The following is a 12474-nucleotide window of genomic DNA, read 5'->3' on the forward strand; positions in this document are numbered from 1 at the left end:
GAAATACAGCTGTGTGTGTGTGTGTGTGTGTGTGTGTGTGTGTGTGTGTGTGTGTGTGTGTGTGTGTGTGTGTGTGTGTGTGTGTGTGTGTGTGTGTGTGTGCGTGTGTGCGTGCGTGCGTGCGTGCGTGCGTGCGTGCGTGCGTGCGTGTGTCAAGACCCAATTAAGGTCCTGGGTTTCGATAAACACCAGCTACCGGCAGGTTATGTATATAACCTAGTTATATGAGTACTGGCTAAGCGTCCCGCTCTTAAGCCATACCGAGATATACCTCATCACCTAGTGTACTCCATCAACGAATAAAAAGCAATACACCCAGCACCTGCCAGGCCCCGCCCTACTGCCGTACTATATAGTACTAGGCGTGGCCACCACTCACTCTTCCTCGGAAAATCGTTTCCAAAGAAAAGTTTCCCCAAGGGAACTCAGGGCACGCTAAGAGCGGGACGCTTAGCCAGTACTCATATAACTAGGTTATATACATAACCTGTCGTTATATATTCGTACTGGCATCGCGTCCCGCTCTTAAGCCATACCAAGATATGGGGTAGAGCGGACGCGAGGCCCGACAAATGTACCCCCTGAGGACCCGTAAGCCCACATCAGGGGGGAGGGGAGTCCCGTCACCCCATCCTTCCTAATGAAGAGGGGGCGGCAGTCAACTCCACCCGAGTGCGAACAAGAGGGAACTAGAACCTCTTGAACGCACAGCACAGGCGGAACCACGTGTGACACAACACATTGTGGCCCACACCCACACACGCCTGCTACCCTACCAAAGGACGGGAAGCAGGAGAGGCCACAGACCTCAGAACCGCCTGGGAGACAGAACCCCCGGTCATGTCCATGAGGTAAAACCTTACGAAGGGACCCGGTGAAGACCATGAAGCCGCAGCACAGATGTCCTCCACCGAGGCCCCACCCAGGAGAGCGGCAGAGGCCGCCACCCCACAAGTGGAGTGCGCCCTGACGCCCCCAGGGGGAGCCAACCCGGCCAACGTGAAGCAAAGGGCAATGCCCCTGCACAACCAATGGGACAGGCGCTGTTTCGACAGTGCCTTACCAGCACGAGAGCCACCGTAACAGACAAAGAGCTGATCGGTAGCCCTGAGGCCCTGAGTACGGCTGAGGTAACCCCCCAAGCCCGGACCGGACATGACAGGTGAAGGCCCGCCTCCAACTCACTAGTGAGAGGAGGCGGATGAAACGCCTGAACCATAATATCCCTGGAGCGGAAAGCACTCCGGATATTTTTAGGCACGAAGGCTGGATTAGGCCGCAGAGTGGCACCGCTATCGGAACGAAAGACAGGCACTCTGGCCGTACCGAGAGAGCACAAAGCACACCCACGCGTTTTAGCAGAGGTGATGGCCAGCAAGAACGCAGTCTTGAACGACAGCCGTTCCAACAGCGCTTGCTCAAGAGGCTCAAACGGGGCCAAGGACAACCAACCGAGGACCAATTGAAGATCCCAGCTCGGAGCCAAAGAGCGTTTCACCGGCTTAAGGCGTCAACGCCAAGCAGGAAACGCTTCACAAGAGGGTGGCCTTACACCACTCTTGGAAAATACGCCACCTACCCGCGTAACCCACGATTGTGGAGGGAGCATGCGCGTTCCGGATGGTACCAACCACAGAAGGATCCATCCTCTCTAGACTCACCCTCTCACCAGCCAACCCACCAGCAGCTGGCCCAGCACAGGGAACTAACACAGAGACCCGTGCGCTTGAGAGAGGGCCCGCGATGACCAAGGAACAGGCCATGGCGGGATACCAAGAGCTGGATCAGGACCGGGAACCACACAGCTGCGCCCCGGTCCGGCGCAATCAGGATCAAGGACCTGCGCTCCTCAACGTACCCGCCCCAACAACTGACCTAACAGATGTATGGGGGAAAGAATCCCAGGCGGCACGGCATCGGTCCCAGACCTGCCTGACTATGTCCGGACGTAATCCCCACCCGTCAGGGTGAGGACCGCCCCGCGACATTACACCTGTACCCACATTCACCCTGCCGGGGATGTGGAGAGCCCTCAGGCCGCGCAGATGGAGAACGCCCATAGCCAGCCGCCCGGTGCAGACGGGGGGAGCGTACTCCTCCCTGTCTGTCGATATACGACACTGACGTCGTATTGTCCGTCCTGATCAACACCGTTTGAGGATCAGAAGGACCGCTTTCAATACCAACACATTGAATGTAGCGCAGACCGGGCAGCATGGCTTGCCAGCTGCCCCCTACTGCGTTGGCCCAACGCGTCTCCAGCGAGGGAGGCGTCGTTGAAAAACGTGACGTGTGACAGCCCTCCCCAGGGGCGAGGTCCCCCAGTACTGACACGGGAACCCTTAGCCGCTTCCACTTGCCTCTCACCGGGTCTATTTCCATACTGGAAAACCCACCTCCGTAACCCCCTCCTGGGGTGAAGAGGAGGCCAAGAGGGACCACGGAATGAGCAGATGCCATCATACCGAGCAGGCGTATCACGGACAGTGCCGTAACCGTCCTAAGACGGAACCTCCCGAGCGTGTCGACAACACGCTCTGAGAGGGATGCCCATAGCACTCCAACCGTTGACTGGGAAGAGGAGTACTCTACTTCCAGTCTACAGCAAACCCCAGGCTGGTAGGAACCTGCCTGGTACGAGACCTGACGATCCACCTTGACCGCCAAGGACCAGAATGTCGTCAGGGCAGAATACACTTCGTAACCCCTGACGACGCAGAGGCCTCCACGCACTTGGTGAAGATGCGGGGAGCCAGAGAAAAACCGAACGGCAGCCTCTGGTACTCATACGCTAACCCTGCAAAGGAAGCGTAGGTAAGCCCTAGGATGGAAGATCGGGGATGCGAATACGCATCCTACAGGTCTATGGAGGAGAACCAGACCCCCACCTGACAGTGTTCAACAGGTAGGAGACGATCCAAAAAATGCTGAACCTTCCCATGGGACAGGTCCAGCATGGGTCTGACACCCCCCCTCCCGATTTCTCAGGCACCAGAGAACACCGGGAGGAAAACGCCACGACGATGGCTTGCTTCGTCCACAGAGATTGGATCTCGTTGACCAGAGCTGTCACTGCTGGTGACCCTGACAATAGGGTCTGTACCAAACCCAAAAACGGGTGGGGTTGTGTAAATACAAGTCCCCGCCTCAGCGTTCTCTCCATCCACCTCGACATATGGTACTGCTGTAGCCATATGTGATGACACTCTCAACGCACCCGCCGCCATGTGGCGCAGGTCCGCTAGGAACTGTTGATAGGCGGCCCGGTCCCACCCGCTGTGCGTAGCCAACCGTGGACCCGTGCGAGCAGAGCGTTCCGTGTTGGGACATCTGACCCTGACACTACCCACGAGGCAATCGCACCCAAGGGGGGACCCCGACAGAAAGGGCCGGTTTGATACGGGGGAAGCTGACATCAGTTCCAGGTGACAAAAGCTCCCCCACTGAACACCCCTCCAGAACATGCTGAGGAGTTGTTCTGCAGCCGGACATGCAAGGTGTGAGGCCCCCATGGGTTCCTACACACCGTAGCCCTGCAGTGATATTACTACCACCCAAATCACGCGCGCCTGCGAGACCACTGCCAATCTTTCAGGAGTGGGAGGCACCAACATGATACTTGGCCTGGCGAAGGCGAGGTCGGGGAAGCCCGCACTGTGTGCCTCAAAAAGGTTTCGAGCCCCCCTGCTGACAACACTTATAGTTGACAGACGTAACACCAGGCTCAACCAAACACAGCTTATGGTGTGGGAACCGCTTGACAGCACAACATTCTCACGGACAGACCCAGGCTCAGCCATCAACTGGGTGTTAGCCCCTGTCCCCATGAGAAGCGAAAAGTGGGGCTGCACGCGCTTCAACGAAGGCACGCGGCCTGCAGCCAAAGGAAACAATCAGAGCCCCTTTTCCGCTGGTGTTGGGAGAGGGAGTGATCGGAGAGCGGGCTGCTCGCGGCAGGACGGCGACGGCTTGGTATATTCCAAGCCGAGCTCATCCAACATGGCCGATCCCTCGGCCGCCAAGGCTGTCGGCCTTGTGGACACCTGTCGATTCAACGCCCAGGATACCTCTGGCGGGGGAAAACATGGCCGCCTGTCGAGGGCCTCGTCATCGCCGCTGACGAGGCCGTGCTCTCTCTTCTTCTGGCTGTGCGGTGTGAGGCGGTGTGGGGCCTAGGACAATACCGCCCGCGCTCCAGCGGAAGACCAAGATCCTCTGCGGAGAGGGGAGCCCTGAGCGGTTATAGTTTGCGGCTAGGTCAAAGCTAATAACGTCAACAACCTCGCGCGATGTGTCGACGTCGGCTGGCCCTCAAGGCCCCGCCACCAGACACAATTTTTGTATAGAAAAAACAGCAATTCGAAACACAGTTACTAATCGCTGCCAATTCCATACCGTGGCGGTACAGGCTTTAGCAGCCCACCAGCCACTCGCCGGGCCGACCCACCTCATGGCGTCGGCCGGGCGGGGCACTGTTTCAACTGATGCTAACACGGAGCACCAGTGGTGGTTGCAACCAGCAATCTCCACTGTGGTGTGCACCATGAAGGGGTTAATGAATAAATGAACTAACACCACGAATATACTGTAGAATGGGCAAGCCCATGCACACAACGTTAAGGGGTTGCGGACCAGAGAGAACCAGTCCCGCATTCAGTCATAATATTCACAACAGCACACCAGCCCTAGACCTCAGCCCATTTACCCATGAAGGTAAACAAAGCCCCCCCTGCAATACTCCCCCAGTAGACACCGATTGACCGTCAGCATGAATGGTTGAGAGGAGGGAAGACTGTAGTATAGACAGACATTCACATAGCAGAGAGACAGAACAGAAACAGTAGCCCAATATAGCATAGCGTTAGCCGCACGCTCCAGGATAACGGGGAAAACAACAACGTTTACCCAGATATCCCGCCGCTTGCGCCAATACACACTCGGTTGTCTCTCGGGACAACTCGAGCACATCACAAACGCCAGCATTGTCATGCCTGTCATGTAAGGTATTGGCTCGTGTTGCTACACGGACAGGTATATATGTGGCACAAGACTTCCTGGTCGGGAAGCTAGTAAACAGTCAATGTGATCACACGCTCTCCGTCTCGTTATTATATGTGAACCAAAGAGTACGAGGTTTACACAACATGGTGTCAGAAGTGGGATAACTTAATATAAGGAGACGAGAGAGAAAAATAAAAAGATGTGTCGCAGCAGGGAACGAGAGGATAATGGAAGCAGTCGATCCAGCTCCCGCCGCGCCGGCCGCCAAGAAGAAGGCAGCTCCCAGACTCAAGAAAGCAGGTCTCAGTATCAGTGACCTGGTCGTCGAGGCAGTATCTGCTTCTAAAAAGAGGAGCGGGGTGTCACTCGCGGCCATAAAGAAGGCTCTTGCTGCCGGTGGCTACGACTTGGATAAAAACAAAACGCGTGTGAGGACTGCCGTCAAGCGTCTGGTGACAAAGGGAACCTTGGTCCAAGTCAAGGGTACCGGAGCCTCCGGCTCTTTCAAGATCAACAAAAAGGCTGAGGTTAAAGCAAAAAAGCCAGCAAAGAAGCCAGCGGCCAAGAAGAAAAAAGAGAGAAAGGAAGAAAAAGACGACGACAGGATGGGAGACGAAGCAGCCCAGTTGCCGTCGCTGCCACAGCTGGCTCCGCCAGGCAGGTTTGATTTCAACAATAATATTAATGACTGGTCAAGATGGATGAAGCGATTTGGACGTTATAGAATAGCGTCTGGATTGGATAGACAGTCAGAAGAGTTCCAAGTAAATGCCTTCATGTATGCAGCGGGAGACGGCGCCGAAGACATATTAAGTGTTTTGCCGCTCACAGAGGAACAGAAAAATAAATACAAGGATGTCACGGATGCTTTCAATGCACATTGTGTCAGTAAGAGGAACGTCATATTTGATAGAGCATGTTTCAACAGACGGAACCAAGAACCGGGTGAGAATGTTGAATCCTTTATCACTGCTGTACACACACTGGCTGAACATTGTCAATTTGGAACCCTAAGAGAGGACTTGATAAGGGACAGAATTGTAGTAGGCATAACAGATGCCAAGCTATCAGAAAACCTGCAAATGGATGCAGATTTGACTCTGGAAAGGGCAATGACTAAGGTGAAGCAGAGTACAGCAATAAAGGAACAACAGCCCGTCTTAAGAGGCACTGAGCAGCAGGCAGCTGCACATGTAGAGGCCATACAAAAATATGAATGGCAGAAGGTACAACAGTACAGGACTGACACACAGTCTCTTGGGTGTGGCAGATGTGGAAATGTTAGAAGACATATGTGGAGAGAATGCCCTGCCCGTGATGCTGTGTGTAGGGTGTGTCATAAAATAGGACACTTTGCAAAGACATGCAGAACAGAGAAACGGGTCCATGACATCACACTGGCACACACATGGGCTTCTCCAGATGTGCCTTCTCAAGATGAAGAGGAGGACTTTGCGTTCTTGAATGTAGTAAACCTAGAGGAACCTGAAGATGAATGGCTGGAACTGTTAGAGCTGAATGGACAGGAGGCCATATTCAAGCTGGATACAGGTGCCCAGGTCACAGCGGTGCCAAGCAGCATGCACTCAGTTGAAAAACATGGTCATCTACAGCCACCACAAAAAGTACTGTATGGACCAGGAAAATACAAGTTAAATACAGGAGGCTGCTTCAGTGGTGAACTAACCATTAGGAAGAGAACAACAGCACAATTAATCTATGTTGTAGAAGAGCTAACCAGGCCCCTCCTAGGCCTTCCTGCAATAGAGGCGCTTGGACTCATAAAGCGGCTGCACACAGTATCAGCCCAGCGAGGTGAGGTCAAGGTTCAATACCCCAAAGTATTCTCAGGCTTAGGGAAGCTAAACGGGCCCTACAAAATTGGGCTAGAGCCCGATGCTGTCCCATACGGCCTGTCAAGTCCACGTCCCTTGCCCCTGCGAGAGACGGTGAGGGCAGAACGCAGAGAGCCCTTAGTCCCCACACCAGTGCCAGTGCGAGAAAGGCCCTGGCAGCGGGTCGCTACAGACTTGTTCTTATGGGAGAAAAATACTTATATGGTGGTGGTGGATTTTTTCTCACACTACATGGAGGTTGCCCATCTTAAGGTAGCTTCAGCTGAGACGGTTGTGGCTGCTTTGAAGGACGTATTCAGCCGTAACGGGACCCCACAGACCCTGGTTTCGGACAACCGGCCCCAATACAGTGGGTTGCCCTTCCGGAACTTTGCTAGTGAGTATGGTTTCACCCATGTGGCCAGCAGTCCACGGTATCCGCAGGCAAACGGAGAGGCTGAGCGGGCCGTGACTACGGTGAAAAGACTGTGGAAAGGAGGAGGCGACAAGGCAAAGGCGCTGCTGGTATACCGCGCCACGCCCCTGGAGAGCGGTTATTCCCCTGCACAGCTCCTCATGGGGAGACAGATCCGCTCCAACATACCACAACTCCCAAAGTCTCTACTCCCTCGCGGGCCAAACCTCAGGGACTTCGGGGAGTCGGAGATGCAGGCGAAAGAGCGACGACGTCGCTACAATCTGCGTCACGGAGCCCGTCCCTTACCTACGCTGCAGTGTGGCCAAAAGGTGTGGCTCTCCAAAGCGGACGGAGGAGGGTCTGTCGTACAGCAGGCAAGGTCATACATCGTACAGACGGACGAAGGACAGTTGAGAAGAAATCGTGCTCACCTGTGCACTCTTCAACGACCTGCTCCACAGACAACAACACCTGAGGTACCTGAGCCGACTGTGGAACAAGGTAACTCAGACACACACACATGCCAGCCAGCTCGATGTGGCAGTGACATTAGAAATGACAGACATTCTGATAACACCAAAGTGCCCTATGTGACTTTCTCTGGCAGAGTGTCACATCCTCCAGTTAGATTGGGGATGTGAAAGACAATGTAAAAAAAAAAAAACAGTAAATGAAGTATTGTGATGATCGGAGAATGTGAATTGTTTCTGAAAAAAAAGAAAAGAAAAAAAAAATATGGGAAGAGAGAGGAAAGATGATGTGATTTGTAGGTGTTCATAAGTTCAGTAAGATTTATTGTTTGAAAATGTTATGCAAATATTGGATGCCTATTGTGGTGTAAGATTTGTATTAGTATTATTATTATTATTATTATTATTATTATGATTTGTTATTAAGGGACGGGGAGATGTTTCTTACTAAAAGGGGAAGATGTCATGTAAGGTATTGGCTCGTGTTGCTACACGGACAGGTATATATGTGGCACAAGACTTCCTGGTCGGGAAGCTAGTAAACAGTCAATGTGATCACACGCTCTCCATCTCGTTATTATATGTGAACCAAAGAGTACGAGGTTTACACAACAATGCCTAGTGACATCCCACAGCGGGGAACAGTAGAACAGTGACCCAGCATTTATAGCATTTAGTATTAGCAGCGCGCTCCAGGACAGCCTGGGAAACGTCCACCTTAGAGGGACGTTTACCCAAACATCCTGCCCCTGGCGCAAATATACAACTCACAACAAGCAGCATTTACTAACACCAGCGATAATGCCTAGTGGCGCAAGTCCTACCTTGTGCGAGGTAGCTCGATAGCTACACCTCACACGCTGTCCCTCTGTCTGCTGTCAACAAGACAAGGAGACTACAGAACTCGACGCTGAAATGCATCGAAATGCATCCCGCTGCAGAGTCGCAGAACCCATACGAGCGCCGCCAGAACATGCCGCGAGGATTTCAGGGGTAGGCAAATCTTCGGTAAACACTCAACCTAATTTCTCTAAACTTTTCATATCAACTAGTTGCATAGGGTGTCATGCATCCGCTATGATGGAAACGAAAATAGAGGAAGAGTGAGTGGTGGCCACGCCTAGTACTATATAGTACGGCAGTAGGGCGGGGCCTGGCAGGTGCTGGGTGTATTGATTTTTATTCGTTGATGGAGTACACTAGGTACATGAGATGAGGTATATCTCGGTATGGCTTAAGAGCGGGACGCGATGCCAGTACGAATATATAACTGCTTCTGACAAACAATTAACGTGAAGTGAAAATTGTCCCAATCTGACAGTCAAATGAATGTGGTATGAATTGGGATCTTTGGGGGGGGGGGGGGGGGGTGCGTGAACACTTAAGGCAACGCACTTGTGCTTCCGCATTGCTCTGATTGGCCAGCGCTCTCCCTTCGTGAATCGCAGCAGCTCTACGCACCGAGCGTAGACGCGTCACTCGTTGCAGGCTCTCCAGAAAAACACAAAGCCGCCATCTTTAATGTGTCGCATAGGTCGCATAGGTAATATTAATAGGTTGCCGCGGCATTATGCATTTGTAATCTACCCTACATAATAACCATGCAGGTTAATCAAGCAACGCTCGCACAATACCTAGCTTAATAATAAGTAGGCAATTGGCACAAGTGTAAATTATACATTCGTCACTCAGTTTTAACATTGACGGTTAGCTCAACTCATTCGTCAGCTTGCTGTGGAGCCTATGGTCAGTTGGCGACAAGTTCAAATCACTTCAATTTTTTTTTTTTTTTTTTTTTACATTTAATTAATTGATCATCTCTCTATATAAACGTAACTAGCTATTCATATCAATCGAAATAATGTTCATCTCCGCGAGCCTTCAGAGCTGCTCTTATTTGTAAATAGAAGAAAAAGGAGTTTTTCATTGTTCGAGAGTGGATATGTTGCAGAAAAAGAATTGAAGTGATTCAAACTTGTCACCAACTGACCATAGGCTCCACAGCAAACTGACAAACAAGTTGAGCTAACCGTCGATGTTAAAACTGCGTGACGAATGTAGTGGGGAGTGTAAACAGTGATTCAACCCCCCTCAATGTACAAATCAAATCAAATTTATTTATAAGGCCCGACAACACACATTAATGTCCCCATGGGCCGTACATGTCTTCTTTAAACAAGTCAAGAAGAAAACATAACAATAAGTCAAGAACAGAACAAGAACACCATAAGGTCCAACAAATTTAAAATAAATGAAAGAATGCAAGCACTCCCAGACATACCCCACGCGAAGGTAAGGAAAAACTCACTAAAACCTAACAATAGGGAAAAATGCTCCACAGGCAGTGTGGAGGAGAGAAACCTTAGAAGGGCCATTCAAGGGGGGATCTCCCTTCTTAGATGTCGGTGATAGTAGTGTTGCAGACTAACAGTTGGTAAGCATGCACTCAAGTGTGTAGTGAAACACAGATGAGTGCATGCAATAGCAACTGAACATTTTGAAAGATTAAAGATAGAGCTGATAGCGATAGCAACTGAACATTTTGAAAGATTGAAGATAGAGCTGATAGCGAATCTATTTGAGGCACAGGGGCGGCGCAAAGAGGGTCGCGTCCTCCCCGTCTTAATCATGGGACATTCAACACTCCGGTCATTGCTCAGAGACAGCCGGAGACAGGGAGATAGGGGGCGGCGCAGAGAGGGTCGCAACCTCCCCGACATCATAGCGGGACGTCCAGCACTCCGGTCACCACTACGAGACCTCCGGAGACAGGGAGACAGGAGGGCACGCAGAGAGGGTCGCATCCTCCCGGCCTTCATCACGGGACGTCCGACACTCCGGTCAGCACTCCAGGACAGCAACTCACAGGGGGACAGGGAGACGGGACAGGCGTTAGACAGCTCGTGTGATTGTAGTGGGCGGACATAGCAATAGATACAAGTGGTAAGCATATATGTGAATAGAGTAGATATATGAAGTAAGCATATTATGTGAATAGAATAGAAGTACTTAACCCAGCAATGAAACTGCGTTGACAGGACCACGGACAGACGACGGTAAGTAGCTGATCCAAGGCCTCGGTGGTGCATGTAGAGCAGTCACTGCAATCTTGGCCAAGACCCCGAGGCATCCATCACCTTAGTCAGCGCTAGGAGACAGGCACTCAGAGAGATGGGGGAGGGAAGGGGGGGGGGGGGGGGGGAGTTAGAGAGTTCCCATGTTTGTGGTGCTGCAAAAAAGCAGACATGGGGGAAAATAAACTTCCTAACTAAACTAGACAGATTAATCTAAAGGTCAGTCCCCGACCAGGTGAGATCAGGGTAGGTTGAAGGAGAGAGAGAAAAGATGGGTTTTAAGCAGGGTTTTAAAGCTTTGACAGAGCAGGCGCCCCTGATGACGGCAGGTAATTTGTTCCACAGGTAGGGAGCGCGTTAGACAAAGGCTCTGTGGCCGGCGGATTTCTTTTTAACCCTAGGAATCGATAGAAACCCCGCATTTTGTGAGCGCAGAGCACGAGCGGGCGAGTATCGGGAGATGACATCGGATAGATAGAGCGGTGCAAGCCCATTTAAAATTTTGTAGGTGAGGAGTAGCACTTTAAAGTCAGATCGGGCTTGAATAGGAAGCCAGTGTAGGGCGGACAAAACTGGTGTGATGTGATCAAATTTTCTAGTTCTAGTTAGTATCCGTGCAGCCGCATTTTGCACGAGTTGAAGATTTTTGATGCTTGAATTAGGTAGGCCTGAAAAAAGTGCATTACAGTAGTCCAGACGTGATGAGACAAAAGCATGAATCAGGGTTTCAGCATCAGCCAGAGTTAAAATGGGGTGAATTTTTGCGATATTACGAAGATGGAAGAATGCAATTTTGGTGAAATTTTTTATATGTGCATTAAATGAGAGGGAGGAATAAAAAATTACTCTGAGGTTTTTTATGGTGGAGCTCTGGGATACATGACAGGTATCAAAGTTGAGGGAGATGTCCTGAAACAGGCCTCTGTGGTTTGGGGGGCCAACAATTAACATCTCAGTTTTATCTGCATTAAGGAGTAGAACGTTTTGCGACATCCACTTTTTGATGGCAAGCAAGCAGGCCTCAAGGTTTTGTAGTTGGGAGGAATCATTTGGCTTAATAGGTATATATAATTGGGTGTCATCAGCGTAAAAATGAAAGTTTATGCCAAATTTGCGTATGATATTGCCGAGGGGTAGCATGTAAATCGAGAATAGCAAAGGGCCCAGGACAGAGCCTTGTGGGACACCACATTGCACTGGGAGGGTCTCAGATGTTAAATCATTATAGACCACGCAGTGTGTTCTATCAGTTAAATAGGATTTAAACCAAGCTAGTGCGAGACCCCGAATGCCAACATGATTCGCAAGCCGACCTAGAAGAATCGAGTGATCGATAGTGTCAAAGGCTGCACTGAGATCAAGCAATAAGAGCACAGAAGTGAGGTTTGAGTCAAGAGAGAGCAGTAAGTCATTTGTGACTTTGGTAACCGCCGTTTCGGTGGAGTGTAAGGCTCTAAAGCCAGATTGAAAAGATTCATTAAGATTATTGTTTGATAAATGGTCAGTAAGTTGCGTTGCGACGATCCGTTCTAACACTTTGGATAGGAACGGAAGATTGGAGATAGGTCTGTAATTTTTCAAGATTAGAGGGTCGAGGTTCGGTTTTTTAAGTAGTGGTTTAATGACGGCTGATTTAAAGGCCAGGGGCACCACGTCAGTAGACAAGGAGGTGTTGA

The sequence above is a fragment of the Notolepis coatsorum genome (genome assembly GCF_963971535.1).
Source record: "Notolepis coatsorum genome assembly, chromosome: 10".
Lineage (NCBI taxonomy): Eukaryota > Metazoa > Chordata > Actinopteri > Aulopiformes > Paralepididae > Notolepis > Notolepis coatsorum.